The following is a 14,767-nucleotide window of genomic DNA, read 5'->3' as shown; positions in this document are numbered from 1 at the left end:
ACCTCCCAGCAGGGGTCAACAGACATCTCATACAGGAGAGCTCTGGCTGTCATCTGGCAGACTCCCCTCTGGGCTGAAGCTTCCTTAGAAAGGAACAGGCAGCAATCTTTGCTGTTCTGCAGCCTCTGCTGGTGATACCCAGGCAAACAGGGTCTGGAGTGGAACTCCAACACATTCCAGCAGACCTGCAGCAGAGGGGCCTGACTGTTAGAAAGAAAACTAACAAACAGAAAGGAAAAGCATCAACATCAACAAAAAGGACGTCCATATAAAAATCTCATCTGAAGGTCACCAACATCAAAGACCAAAGGTAGATAAATCCACCAAGATGAGAAAAAAACATTGCAAAAAGGCTGAAAATTCCAAAAACCAGAACAGCTCTTCTCCTCCAAAGGATCACAACTCCTCGCCAGCAAGGGAGCAAAACTGGATGGAGAATGAGTTTGACGAATTGACAGAAGCAGGCTTCAGAAGGTGTGCAATAGCAAACTCCTCCAAGCTAAAAAAGCATGCTCTAACCCAATGCAAGGAAGCAAAGAACCTTGAAAAAAGGTTAGAGGAATTGCTAACTAGAATAACCAGTTTAGAGAAGAACATAAATGACCTGATGGAGCTGAAAAACACAGCACGAGAACTTAGTGAAGCATACACAAGTATCAATAGCCGAATCAATCAAGAAGAAAACAGGATATCAGAGATTGAAGATCAACTTAATGAAATAAAGCATGAAGACAAGATTAGAGAAAAAAGAAAGAAAAAGAATGAACAAAACTTCCAAGATATGTGGGATTATTTGAAAAGACCAAACCTACGTTTGATTAGTGTACCTGAAAGTAACAGGGAAAATGGAACCAGGTTGAAAAACACTCTTCAGGATATTATCCAGGAGAAATTCCCCAACCTAGCAAGACACACCAATATTCAAATTCAGGAAATACAGAGAACACCACAAAGATACTCCTTGAGAAGAGCAACTGCAAGACACATAATCGTCAGATTGATCAAGGTTGAAATGAAGGAAAAAATGTTAAGGGCAGCCAGAGAGAAAGGTCAGGTTACCTACAGAGGGAAGCCCATCTCTCTGCAGATCTGTCTGCAGAAACCCTACAAGCCAGAGGACAGTGGGGGCCAATATGCCCAGAATTTCATATCCAGCCAAACTAAGGTTCATAAGTGAAGGAGAAATAAAATCCTTTATAGACAAGCAAATACTGAGAGATTTTGTCACCACCAGGCCTGCCTTACAAGAGCTCCTGAAGGAAGCAGTAAACATGGAAAGGAACAACTGGTACCAGCCACTGCAAAAATATACCATATTGTAAAGGCATCAACACTATGAAGAAACTGCATCAACTAATGGGCAAAATAACCAGCTAACATCATAATGACAGGATCAAATTCACACATAACAATACTAATCTTAAATGTAAATGGGTTAAATGCCCCAGTTAAGAGACACAGACTGGTAAATTGGATAAAGAGTCAAGACTCATCGGTGTGCTGTATTCAGGAGACCCATCTCATGTGCAGAGACACACATAGGCTCAAAATGAAGGGATGGAGGTATATTTACCAAGCAATGGGAAAGCAAAAAAAGCAGGAGTTGCAATCCTAGTCTCTGATAAAACCGACTTTAAACCAACAAAGATCAAAAAAGACAAAGAAAAACATTACATAATGGTAAAAGGACTAATGAAACAAGAAGAGCTAACTAACCTACATATATATGCACCCAATGAAGGAGCCCCCAGATTCATAAAGCAAGCTCTTAGAGATCTACAACGAGACTTAGACTCCCACACAATAATAGTGGGAGGCTTTAACACCCCACTGTCAATATTAGATTAATGAGACAGAAAACTAACAAGGATATTCAGGACTTGAACACAGTTCTGGACCATGTGGACCTAATAGACATCTCCAGAACTCTCCACCCCAAATCAACAGAATATACATTCTTCTCAACACCACATCACACTTATTCTAAAATTGACCACATGATTGGAAGTAAAACACTCCCCAGCAAATGCAAAAGAAGAGAACTCATAACAAACAGTCTCTCAGGCCACAGTGCAATCAAATTAGAGCTCAGGATTAAGAAATTCACTCAAAACTGCACAACTACATAAAAACTGAACAACCTGCTCCTGAATGACTAGTGGGTAAATAACGAAATTAAGGCAGAAATAAATAAGTTCTTTGAAACCAATGAGAACAAAGATACAATGTACCAGAATCCCTGAGACATAGCTAAACCAGTGTTTACAGGGAAATTTGTAGCACTAAATGCCCACAAGAGAAAGTGAGAAAGATCTAAACTCAACACCTTAACATCACAATTAGAAGAATTAAAATCAAAAGCTAACAAATTCAAAAGCTAGCAGAAGACAAGAAATAACTAAGATCAGAGCAGAAGTGAATGAGATACAGACACGAAAAAAACCTTCAAAAAAATCAATGAATCCAGGAGCTGGTTTTTTGGAAACATTAACAGAATAAATAGACTTGTAGCAAGACTAATAAAGAAGAAAAGAGACAAGAATCAAATAGACATAATAAAAACTGATAAAGGGGATATCACCACTGATCCCACAGAAATACAAACTACCATCAGAGAATACTATAAACACCTCTACTCAAATAAACTAGAAAATCTAGAAGAAATTGATAAATTCCTGGACACATATACCTTCCCAAGACTGAAACAGGAAGAAGTTGAATCCCCAAATAGAACAATAACAAGTTCTGAAATTGAGGCAGTAATTAACAGCTTACCAACCAAAAAAATGCCCAGGACCAGACTGATTCACACACGAATTCTACCAGAGGTACAAAGAGGAGCTGATACCATTCCTTCTGAAATTACTCCAAACAATAGAAAAAGAAGGACTCCTCTCTAACTGATTTTATAAGGCCAGCATCATCCTGATACCAAAACCTGGCAGAGACACAACAAAAAAAGAAATTTCAGGCCAATATCCCTGATGAACATCAATGTAAAAATTCTTAATAAAATACTGGCAAACCGAATCTAGCAGCACATCAAAAAGCTTATCCACCATGATCAAGTCAGCTTCATCCCTAGGATGCAAGGCTGGTTCAACATATGCAAATCAGTAAACATAATCCATCGCATAAACAGAACCAATGACAAAAACCACATGATTATCTCAATAGATGCAGAAAAGGCCTTCGATAAAATTCAACACCCTTCATGCTAAAAACTCTCAATAAACTAGGTATTGATGGAATGTATCTCGAAATTAATAAGAGCTATTTATGACAAACCCACAGCCAATATCATACTGAATGGGCAAAAGCTGGAAGCATTCCCTTTGAAAACCAGCACAAGACAAGGATGCCCTCTCTCACCACTCCTATTCAACATAGTATTGGAAGTTCTGGCCAGGGCAATCAGGGAAGAGAAAGAAATAAAGGTTATTCAAATAGGAAGAAGGGAAGTCAAATTGTCACTGTTTGCAGATGAAATGATTGTATATTTAGAAAACCCTATCATCTCAACCCCAAATCTCCTTAAGCTAATAAGCAACTTCAGCAAAGTCTCAGGATACAAAAATCAAATGTGCAAAAATCACAAGCATTCCTATGCACCAATAATAGACAGAGATCCAAATAATGAGTGGACTCCCATTCACAATTGCTTCAAAGAGAATAAAATAACTAGGAATACAACTTAAAAGGGATGTAAAGGACCTCTTCAAGGAGAGCTACAAACCACTGCTCAATGAAATAAAAGAGGACACAAATAAATGGAAAAACATTCCATGCTCATGGATAGGAGGAATTAATATCATGAAAATTGCCATACTGTCCAAAGTAATATATAGATTCAATGCTATCCCCATCAACCTACCACTGACTTTCTTCACAGAATTAGAAAAAAAAAATGCTTTTAATTTCATATGGAACCAAAAAGGAGTCCGTATAGCCAAGACAATCCTGAGCAAAAAGAACAAAGCTGGAGGCGTCATGCTACCTGACTTCAGACTAAACTACAAGGCTGCAGGAACCAAAACAGCATGGTACTGGTACCAAAACAGATATGTGGGCCAATGGAAAAGAACAGAGGCCTCAGAAATAATCTCACACATCTACAACCATCTGATATTTGACAAACCTGACAAAAACAAGCAATGTGGAAAGTATTCCCTATTTAATAAACGGGGTTGGGAAAACTGGCTAGGCATACACAGAAAACTGAAACTGGAGCCCTTCCTTATACCTTATACAAACATTAACTAGAGATGGATTAAAGACTTAAACATAAGATCTAAAACCATAAAAGCCCTAGAAGAAAACCTAAGCAATACCATTCAGGACATAATCATGGACAAAGAATTCATGGCTAAGGCACCAAAAGCAACGGCAACAAAAGCCAAAATTGACAAATGGAATCTAATTAAACTAAAGAGCTTCTGCAGAGCAAAAAGAAACTATCATCAGAGTGAACAGGCAACCTATGGAATGGGAGAACATTTTTGTAAACTATCCATCTGACAAAGGGCTAATATCCAGAATCTACAAGAAACTTATACAAATTTACAAGAAAAAAAAAACCATTAAAAAGTGGGCAAAGGATATGAACAGACACTTCTCAAAAGAAGACATTTATGCAGCCAATAAACATATGAAAAAAGCTCATCATCACTGGTCATGAGAGAAATGCAAATCGAAACCAAAAAGAGATACCATCTCATGCCAGTTAGAATGGCGATCATTAAAACATCAGGAAACAGATGCTGAAGAGGATGTGGAGAAATAGGAACACCTTTACACTGTTGGTAGTAGTGTAAATTAGTTCAACCATTGTGGAAGGCAGTGTGGTGATTCCTCAAGGATCTAGAACCAGAAATACCATTTGACCCAGCAATTCCATTACTGGGTATATACCCAAGGGTTATAAATCATTCTACTATAAAGACTCATGCACACGTATGTTTATTGCAGCACTGTTCACAATAGCAAAGACTTGGAACCAACCAAAATGCTCATCAGTGATAGACTGGATAAAGAAAATGTGGCAAATATACACCATGGAATACTATGCAGCCATAAAAAAGGATGAGTTCATGTCCTTTGCAGGGACATGGATGAAGCTGGAAACCATCATTCTCAGCAAACTAACACAGGAACAGTAAACCAAACACTGCATGTTCTCACTTATAAGTGGGAGTAGGACAATGAGAACACATGGACACAGGGAGGAGAACATCACACACAGGGGCCTGTCAGGGGGCGGGGAACTAGGGGAGGGATAGCATTAGGAGAAATACCTAATGTAGATGACGGGTTGATGGGTGCAGCAAACCGGCATGGCACATGTATATCTATGTAACAAACCTGCAGGTTCTATACATATATCCCAGAACTTAAAGTATAAATAATAATAATAATAATAATAATAATAAAGAAAATAGGCAAGGATCATTGAAATCTAAACAGCTGGAAACACAGCTAAGGGAAAGCCCAGGAACACTCTGTTCAGGGAAACTCTGTCCTTGCCAGTGGATAGCGTATACCATTCTTGACAGCCAATTCAATTTTTTTAAAAAGGAGGACTTCACACTCTTTTTAAAATCAAGGTTTTGTTTTGTTTTTTAATTTTTAACTACCTGAAAATGTACTTAAGAAAACAATGTATCTTTAGGTGAAAATATACATTGAAAAGTTTTGAATTCCTTCTATTTCAGTTTAATTTCATTTTTTCAGAAAAAAGTCAACTGAAAAAATTTTATGAAATACCAAAATGTATATATTAATATATGTACTCACATGTATGTAAATGATTTTATTTATTTTAAATAAATATCTCTGGATAGTAGGATAATTTAAGTAGTTTTTTACACATTTTAATGATGTGTAATTTTGTTACAGCAAGATGATATATTAGTCCGTTTTCATGCTGCTGATAAAGACATACCCAAGACTGGGCAATTTACAAAAAAAAAAAAAAAAAGACATTTATTGGACTTAACAGTTCCATATGGCTGGAGAGGCCTCACAATCATGGCAGAAGGTAAAAGTCACCTTTCACATGACAGCAGACAAGGAAAGAGAGCTTGTGCAGGGGACTGCCCTTTTTAAAACCATCAGATCTCATGAGACTTATTCACTATCATGAGAACAACAGAGGAAAGACCTGCCCCATGATTCAATTACCTGCCACCAGGTCCCTCCAGAAACATGTGGGAATTCAAGATGAGATTTGGGTGGGGACACAGCCAAACCATATCACATGAGCTTTATTAAAACAATAATATCATTGTTTTAGTTAAAATAAGAATGAATCATTGATTTATTTTCGAGAAAGAATAGTGTTATTTTAAATACATTACTCCTGTAAATAGCGGACTAGTTTTTCCCATAATAAAAATATTTGTAGAGAGAGGGTCAGTTCCAAGTTTGGTTCCAAAGTTCAGCCCAGTCAAGGTCTTGAGTTGGATTTTTACAATTTTCCATTTTGGCCTCAAGGAGACTACAGTAGCACCAAGAATCTTGGACCACATAACTATTTTCAAAGGTAGGAAACACAGGGCATTGCCTCTCCCTTCTCAGAGACACCCATCAGCTTTCTCCTTTATCTCATTTTCACCCCTACATTATGCCTGACTCTCCTGACATCAGGAGACCTCTGAATGATAGCGGAACAAAATCAGGACTCTGTTAGCCAGGAAAGGGGAGAAAGAAGTGATGGCTTTTGGAAAAGCAATCTACACTGTCTACTGTATCCATTTGTTTAAATTTCCATACAGGAAGAAATAGAGATGAGAGAGAATAAGAGAAAAGAGGAAAGAAGGAAAGGAGAGGAGAGGAGAGGAGGGAGGGAGGGAGGAAAGAAGGAAGGAAGGAAGGAAGGAAGGAAGGAAGGAAGGAAGGAAGGAAGGAAGGAAAGAAGGAAGGAAGAGAGAGAGAGAGAAAGAAAGAAAGAAAGAAAGAAAGAGAGAGAGAGAAAGAAAAAGAAAGAAAGAAAGAAAGAAAGAGAAAGAAAGAAAGAAAGAAAGGAAAGAAAGAAAGAAAGAAAGAAAGAAGAAAGAAAGAAAGAAAGAAAGAAAGAAAGAGAAAGAAAGAAAGAAAAAGAAAGAGAGAGAAAGAGAAAAAGAGAAAGAAAGAAAGAAAGAGTGAGCATTAGGACAAATAACTAATGCATGTGAGGCTTAAAACCTAGATGACGGGTTGATAGGTGCAGCAAACCAACATGGCACATGTATACCTATGTAACGAACCTGCATGTCCTGCACATGTATCCCAGAACTTAAAGTACAAGAAAAAAAAAAGAAAGAAAGATAGGAAGGAGGGAAGGAGGGAAGGAAGGAAGGAAGGAAGGAAGGAAGGAAGGAAGGAAGGAAGGAAGGAAAGAAGGAAGGAGGGAGGGAGGGAGAGAGGGAGTGAAGGGAAACAGAGAAAGGCTTCATAAACAGCTCTAAATTTCTATACATGTCTGTAACATATTTACTTTTATATCAACTATAATTAGGAATGTAAGATCTCAACTTATCTAATCATCCAAGAAAAAAGATTGGTACTTTTATTAGATTATTTGTTCTTTTGCTCTTCATTAATCCTTAGGAAGAGAGCTTGAATATTAATAACAGCTTCTCTTTACAATATATTTCCTTGGCTTTTACTGGTAAGCAATGAAATTTTGGGGCTTAAAAAATTTAGACAATCAGCAGAGTCATAGTCCAACGATAGACTTGTCTCGAAAATGGTAAGAATAAATGATATTAAAATTAGTGTTTAATATACACTTCATAATGTTTTCTATAATCTATAGAAATTATTTGCTGATAAACTTCAAAACTTGATAGAGTATACTCAATTTTTCTTAAAAATCCAAATGTGACTTTTTTTCTTGTGCACTTTTGCGTTACAGTTTTGTAAACAATTTGGGATTGAGAAAGAAGGAGTAGTAAATAACAAAGATAAGATGTAAAAGAAATTGGAAGGTGGTAATCAAATAACTTCATGCAGCAATGACTATGATTTTTTTTTTCTTAGCTTTTGAATAAACTCTTAGGTAAACAACTGATTCATTATATTGGTGAGGCAGACAGAAGCCTTTGTTAAACCAAAAAATAAGTTAAAAATGCAATTCTCACCTCAGGAAAATAAAATCAAGCAAGTTGAGGGAAGCTACTTTTAATCTCTGTGCACATTTCCAATCTAGAAAGGCTTGTATTGCTTCTACATTAAGAGAAATTGGTGAGTCTTAAAGGAGCATTCTCATCAGAGTCTAATAAGATTGAGTTTGGAATAAGTAGGTAACAATTACAGATAATGAAAATGGTATCTAATTGCACCTAGATGTTTGGGATTTTTTTTCCAGGTCTTCATTTCTTTGTATAATCTTTTAAAGATGGTTCTTAGGAATCCCAGTTAATGTTTTACTGTTTTAATAAAGAGCTCCATTTTTGTACTAAATTAGAAGTAATAGTCATTTAGTTAACTCTGTCTACTCCATAAAACCCAGTGTGAGACACCTATTCAAAACCATTACTCATCCAGTGACAACCCAGTAACTTTTTTTTTTTTTGAGATGGAGTCTCGCTCTCACTCTGTCACCCAGGCTGGAGTGCAGTGGCACGATCTCAGCTCGCTGCAACCTCCGTGCCCCAAGTTCAAGCGATTATCCTGCCTCAGTCTCCTGAGTAGCTGGGATTACAGGCATGCGCCACCGTGCCCGGCTAATTTTTGTATTTTTAGTAGAGACGGGGTTTCACCATGTTGGCCAGGCTGGTCTTGAACTTTTGACCTCGTGATCCTCCCACCTCACCTTCCCAAAGTGCTGGGATTACAGGTGTGAGCCACCGCACCTGGCCAGTAACAACCCAGTAACTTTTAAGCAAAATACATAAAAGCAATTCCAGGACCTACAAACCAAAGGAAAGACTGGCAACACTGCGTTTCCTTTCCTTTATGGAGAATTGAACCAAGACACTTAAAACTATTAAAAGAACGAATATTCAGGAAACCTGACAGTAAAGACAGTGCAAACAACAAAATATTAAGCTATAAAACCACATCAAAGTAAGTGAGGAGCTTGTATTTTGGCCAATAAATATGCAACCAATTTCATTATTTTCTTTTTATCCCTCAACCTTGGTTAATTACTTGAGGTAAATATAATATTTGGGCAAAGATTAAAAACCAGATTGTAACATGTATGTCACTTAAGATCCAGTGTGGAAACAGTTTTAAACTTCATCTGGTTCTGATATGGTCTGAGCATGAACCAGTTATTTGTTTTTTTTTTAAGATTTGTTTAACCTTAATTAAATAATTTCGTGTCTTCTGTCATTGTTGGAATTCTGTTTTCAAATGTGTAGGCAACAACCTGGGGCTTTATTTGGTTGTTCTCAACTGGGCATTATAATAGGCTTTTGTTTGTGTATCTGGGAGAATGGAAATCTGGGTTGTAAGATTTAATTAAGAGAAGTCATTTCATAAAAGATTTGGCGATGTTCTTTCTCTGAGTGGTACTTCAGTAGAGCTGCTTCACAAGTAGTGAACATAGAAGACTGATTTGATTGTTGAAAAATGAACAAAATCTGCATCAAATCCCTCCAAACTAATTATGAGTTTGAGCCATTTTTTCTAACCCTATGGAATTCTAGTATCTAAAGTTCAATAAATTACAAAATGAGAGACAAAATTCCTTCTTTCTTTGGTTGGGGGATGGTGGTAGGGGACAGAGTCTCACTTTGTCACACCCAGGCTGGAGTGCAGTGGCACGATCTCGGCTCATTGCAACCTCTGCCTCCCAGGTTCGAGCAATTCTTCTGCCTCAGCTTCCCATGAAACTGGGATTACAGATGCCCGCCACCACGCCCAGCCAATTTTTGTATTTTTAGTAGAGACAGGGATTTACCATGTTGGCCAGGCTGGTCTCAAACTCTTGACCTAAAGTGATCCTCCCACGTCAGCCTCCCAAAGTGCTGGGATTACAGGCATGAGCCACCATGCCCAGCCTCTTTCTTAAAGAAAACACCAAAAGCAAGCATGTATTTGAAGAGTTTAAACCGAATTTTACTTGTAGGATATTAGTGAAGGAATAAGAGACATATCTGAGATTCTTTCCTGCAATATGTTTGCCACTTTAAATTTATTTTGAGACATGAAAGTAAATTTGCTTAAAAGTATAGTAGGAACAGGCGAGGGAATTATGTATAGACTCTCTTTCTTTCATTGCATATACAAAAGTGAGGAGGAAAAATTTTTCTGTCATTCCTCTTGTTTACACACACGTGCACACACACACATGCATTCCCTGACAGCCTCTGGAATAAATGTGACATTAAGTGGTGACGCAGAATTCAGAATTCAGTTTCCAGACAGCAGTTTTATGCAGAAGCTATAGGTATATGTAAAAAAAGAAAAACCAAAATCTCAGTAAGGAGTCTCCAGCCCAGGGTTAAAGCAGTCATGTTAGTTCCTTTATATTACTTTGTTCTGCATCTTACATCGGTATACAAAGAGACCTACCAATGGGAATTAATTACCTAATCATAGAAAATACATGAAAGTGGTCAAACGCCATGGTTGTCAAGCACAACACTCAACACATTTTCATTAAAGGAGGGCATTTGCCAGATACAATAGAGCCTGGAACTCCTAAGGGACTGAAAGACAGTCAACAAGTACTAATGAAAGCAGCTACAAGTTGGTAATAACTTCAAGTTTTAGAAGAATTAGGAAAAAAAAAAACCTTAAAACCTGATTTTATAAACTTTGTTTTCCTTTGTCTGATTTTAACTCAATTCACAAAATCCCTCCTCATGTTTTACTATCCTGTTAGGGTCTTTTTTACCCCTGATTTAAACGTTTGTATCTTAGACTAGAAAATTGAAGATGGCTTTTGAAAGGATAAGGCCTTTATAAGTACCTTTCAGAAAACTTTGGGCTATATATGTCAAAACAAAAGGCTAACACCCTAAATTCATTATTATAATGTTGTAGCCTAAATGTTTGTGTCTCTCGACAATTCACACGTTAAATCTCTAACCTCTAGTGTGATGGTATTTGAAGATTGGGCCTTTGGGAGGTAATCAGGGATAGATAAGGTTGTGAAGGTAGGCTTTCATGATGGGATTAGTGCCCCTAGAAGAAGACACCTGAGAGCACGTTCTCTCAGATCTCTCCATCTGCCACGAAATGACACATCAAGAAGGAGCCTTCTGCAATCCAGGAAGAGAGCCCTTACTAGGAACTGAATTGACCAGTACTTGATCTTGAGCCCCCTGGTCTCTAGAAAATATATTTCTTTTGCTTTAGCCACCTCATCTATAGTATTTTGTTATTGCAACTTGAGCAGACTAATAATATGCATAGGCAATAAGAAACTGATATACCACAAAGGCTTTCTTGTTTAGGATGAAGAGAGCAGACTGGCCTTACCTTTGTACAACCCTAAGCAAGTTATTAACCTGTGTTAACCTAGTTCTTCTAAAAGATGGGAATAACAACACCAGCATCCTTCTAGGGTGTGAAAGTTCAAACAAAATGAAGCAAAATCTTCACAGAGTATCTGGCAAGTAGCAAAATCTAAATTAAGGTTGATTATTTGAGCCCATCCTCATCACTTCCATAAGAAGTAATCGCCTGCAGATTCCATTCCTTATTTCTACCAGTACTTCACTGCACATTAAGAAATACTTTGCATTTCTTTTGTTATGATGTGAAGAATTATTTTACAATTCAAACAGATATTCCGAAATGTATTATCTCCTGGTTGGAATATGATGTTATCCTTTTAAAATCTGGTTGTTTTTCAAAACCCTAGAAACAAAACTCTAAACCTGTCTGAATAATATACAAATAATTCAATATAGTAAATATTTTTTAACATTTGATATATGCTGGAAAAATTTTATCTTGGATGCTGTAGAGCATACATGGGTGTCTTAAGACAGGGTCCTGTCCTCAAAAGGCCCAGAATAGTGAAGGAAACAGACATGTAAATTAACATTTTATAGTATAATGACTACTGTCATACTCATAACCACAAGGCTTAGTGAAGACGCAAAGGAAAGACTAGTCTGTTCTTCCTGGGGTAGACAGAAAAGGCACCTTACCCAAGGTGAAACTGTTAAGCAGGTGAGTTTACCAGCATTACGTGAACTTTCTACCTTACTGCAAGAACCAACAGCAGCTAAACTAAAAAGAATGAATTTGTGAAGGGTTCATTATACGCAACTTACACACTGGATAGTCCATGTATGTTCTTTGTTTCAGCATCCAACACAGGATACCACATTGCACTGAACAATATCACCAGCAAATTACAACCGTTGTTACTACTGTTACCACTGTATTACTACTATCACTACTACTATTACTAATATTAATAATAATAATAGTCTGTATCATGTGTATAGTGATTTACACATTTCATTCTAAATCTAACTTGTAGTCATAATTCTCCATTTAGTACAAAATGAGGAAACTGATGTTCAAACTCAACAATTTGCAGAATCAATTCTTTTTTCATTAGGAATAATAAGAAAACATCAATATCATTGATATGGCTTTCTTAAAAGTGATGAAGTAATAGAAAACAGGAAGCAATTCTACACTCTCCAGATGCTTCACACAACTTTCATCCTAGCTCCCACTGTACTTGTTCTTAACTACTTGAAAAAATTAGTTAACATTCTCATTTGCATCAATTAACATTCTGAGAACTCTAACAAATGCTGTTCATAAGCTGTGTTTATACTACATTGCTTTTCCTTTTTTCACATTTTTAATTATGAAAGTAAAATATGCTCATTATAGGTAATTGAAAAATATAGACAGATATTCAGGGGATAAAAAATTAATCCATATCCTCAAAACCCAGAAATAACCACAGTTAACATTTGATGATGTATTTCCTTCTAGCCCATTTTCCCTCTGTTTCTCTGCATTTGTATGTGTATTTTTCTGAGGAAATACACTTTTTATAAACAGATATGTTACCCTATATTAATATTTTAATACACTTTTTGGAATAATTTTATATTTAAAAAACAGTTGCAAAGATAATATAGTGTTCTATAAACCCTTCACCTAGCTTCACCTAAAATTAACATCTTGCATAACTATGGTACATGTCTCCTTTGTCTCCTGATCTGTGACAGTTTCTCCATCTTTCTTTGTTTTTTGTGGTCTTGACATCTTTGAAGACTACTGGTTAGGTATTACCTAGGGTGTCCCTCAGTTTGGACTTTTTTTATGTTTTCTCATGATTAGAGCCATTCTAACCACCAATATATCAGAGAGTACATGATAGCAGCATAATTCATCATTCGTGAAGTTAATCTTGATCACTTGGTCAAGGTGGTGTATGTCAGTTTCTAATCTTCCTTTGTCATCCTTTGTTTTTTGTGAGTCACTACAGCCAGCTCACCCTAAAGACATAGGTGAGCTTAATAAAGCTGCATATCCTAGAGGAGTAGCTACACATATTATTTGAAATTCTTCTGTAATGATGATTTACCTTTTGCCTCTTGTCTCCCATTCATTTATTTTTTCTATTATTTACTAACATCAGCGTACACATCTAAAGGTTTGTTTTATACTTTGGGTTACATTGTGTTATTTTGTTGCTCAAAATGATCCCAATTTGGCCATTGAGAGCTCTTTCATGTGGCTTTTGTGTCTTTTTGAAATGTCCCATTTCCACATTTTTTTTGTTTGTGATTATTTCTTTACTTTCTGGCACTATGCGATGCTTCATGCTTGTCACCCCAGCCCTCGAACTGGCCGTTTCTCCAAGGAGCATCATAAGTTAGGCTCATTCCATTTCTTTATCAAAGAATGGTATTAGACATTTAAGATCTGAGTTCTGGGTTTTATATTATCCTTTAAGTGGAAACAATATCCAACAACCCAATAAACTATTCACCAAGTTTATTTTAGTATAAGCAAGCATGAAATTGAACAGCCTATTGCTTGATTTGACCTAAAATTTGTGTTTTTCTAATTTTTCTTCAACAAAAGTATAATATGCATACCATAGTGTATTACTTAAGAGCCTGGACTCTGAAACCAGAGTCGAGGTTCACCAATTTGACGTGTGACATTGGGCAAGTTTCTTTATCTTCTTGTACCTCAGTTCTATCATCTACAAAATAGAATGATTAATAAAGTATGCACCTCACCTGGCAATTGTGAGAGTTTAAATAAGTTATTATTTGCAATGTACTTAGAATGGTGCCTGGAACTCAATAATTACTACGTAAATACTGGTTGTTATGATTGCTATTCTGACAACTTTAACCAGAATTCTGATACTGAAAAGGCAATATCCAATAATAGCAAATACTTACTGAGCCTGTCTTATGAGAAAGATACTCATTAATCCTATTTATAAGGTGTATCTTACCTTTTTAAAAAATGTATATTATTAATTTTGATCTTACTTTTTTTAGTATGCACATATTAAACTATATTTTATCTCATGTTTATATTCAATTTCTCATCAAATCTTTATGAGTAGGTGGAGTACACAAGATTTTTAGAACAGTAAAACTGTGAATGATACCATAATAGTGAGTACATGTTTTATTACACATTCATTCAAACCCATAGAAGGTACAAAACCAAGAGTGAACTCTGATATAAACTAGGGACTCTGGGTGACATTGATGTGTTAATCTAAATTCACCAGTTGTAACAAATTACCACTCTAGTGGGGAATATTAGTAATGGGGGAGACTATGAGTGTGTGGGAGCAGGGTTTTAGGAAATCTCTGTACCTTCTGCT

The sequence above is a fragment of the Nomascus leucogenys genome, chromosome 12 (assembly GCF_006542625.1).
Source record: "Nomascus leucogenys isolate Asia chromosome 12, Asia_NLE_v1, whole genome shotgun sequence".
NCBI classification, from domain to species: domain Eukaryota; kingdom Metazoa; phylum Chordata; class Mammalia; order Primates; family Hylobatidae; genus Nomascus; species Nomascus leucogenys.
Note: the sequence above shows the minus strand (reverse complement) of the source record.